The sequence below is a fragment of the Penaeus japonicus genome, unplaced genomic scaffold (genome assembly GCF_977035675.1).
Source record: "Penaeus japonicus unplaced genomic scaffold, GWHDUDI00000001_assembly GWHDUDI00000036, whole genome shotgun sequence".
NCBI lineage: Eukaryota > Metazoa > Arthropoda > Malacostraca > Decapoda > Penaeidae > Penaeus > Penaeus japonicus.
In genome coordinates, this window is record NW_028234438.1 from 19,472,574 (window position 1) to 19,474,256 (window position 1,683).

Consider the following 1,683-nt stretch of genomic DNA (forward strand, 5'->3'; position numbering starts at 1 on the left):
GACGTCGAGTGGTTGGAAGATTCGTGTCAATTAAATTTCGCGTCGAGATGAAATAAACACGAATGAAATGTGCACTTCGTTGGGCTCGTGTGTTTTGTGTAGAAGGATTGTGAAACGGTCATAATTATGATAATAATGATAATGATATTGATGATGATAATAATGATAATGATATTGATGATGATAATAATGATAATGATATTGATGATGATAAAAATGGTAGTAACAAGGATAACATAGATAATAACAATAATGATTATAATGGTAATAATAACTATTCTTATTTTAATAATAACTATTATAATGATATATCAATAAAGAAGTTAATGATAATGATAATAATGACGATGACAATAATAATAATATGAAAACATGATAATGATAATAATAATAATAAAGATTTTCTAAACATCAAATACATAGCTCAAATTCACATCAAGAACCGTTGCAAATAACTCAACGACCCTTTACCTCGGCGCGCATGGTATAAAACCATTTGATATTCACGAGCAATTTACATTTCATGATCTCTGAAAATTTCATCGACAAGGAACACTTTTTTTCCTTCTTGGAAAACACGACATTTCCAAAGGTCGGAGAAAAGAGGACGTTTGATTGTCAACAATTCCGTCGCGTCTTTATTCACTCTAACGGAGGGACGGAATCATGATTGCAGGTTCTTCTCTTCCCTCTCTTTGCATGTCCTTCGTGGCGGAGTCAAAGGAGGGAAATAAGGATAAGTGAGAAGGGCGACTGACCAGAGATGAAAGCCAAATGATAGCGAATTGGACTCTCCGATAACGAGCCAATTGGCGTAGGGTGGAAGACTTCCCAAAGGGAGTGGGGCGTAGAGTCAACAAATGTCTGTTGGTTTGAACTCAAAGCCGTCACAGCTCACATGGGGGCCTGGGGGTGGGGGTGCCGTTCCTACTATTATTTAGAAGCATAAGAGGGGCCCAAGGGCATCGCAGTCTCGATCACCAATAAGGAAAGTTGGTAAGTGCATTGGTTTAGGAGAGCCAGGTCCTTGTTACCCGCATTCGGTACAGGAGCTGCGTTTTTTTTTTTTTTTTTTTTTTTTTTTTTTTTTTGTGTGTGTGTGTGTGTGTGTGTGTGTGTGTGTGTGTGTGTGTGTGTGTGTGTGTGTGTGTGTGTGTGTGTGTGTGTGTGTAGATGGTTTACTACCTGGTTGTAATCATTTATGGTTTTTGTTTTGTTTTTGTTTTGTTTTTTTCATATAGGAACAATGTGTTTCTTTTCTTTGCTTCCTCCCTATCAGTATATTGTGTCTTCCCAATATGAATTCGGTCTGCTATAACACGTGCTTGCTAGCCTCTATTCTTAACCTCTATACCCATTCCTCGTCCACTTTCTTTCTCTCTGTCCCTGGCCTACAACGCTAGATAGAAAAAGAAAGCCCCATTTTGTTCAATATTTTCTCAAAATCTTACATCAATGAGAGCATGGGATTCCAAACATTCAGTGTTAAGGGGAGCGTGTGGGTGTGATTTTTGACGAATATTTTTGACACATGACAAAATTATTTCTTCGGTCATCGCATCGACAATACTGCAAATTACCAGAAGAGAAACTTTTTTTCAGTGAAATTTAAATGTCCGCGTGATTTAAAGTCCCTCGCGACGTGACGTCATCACTGGGTAGACATAGAAAAAAATGTTTAAC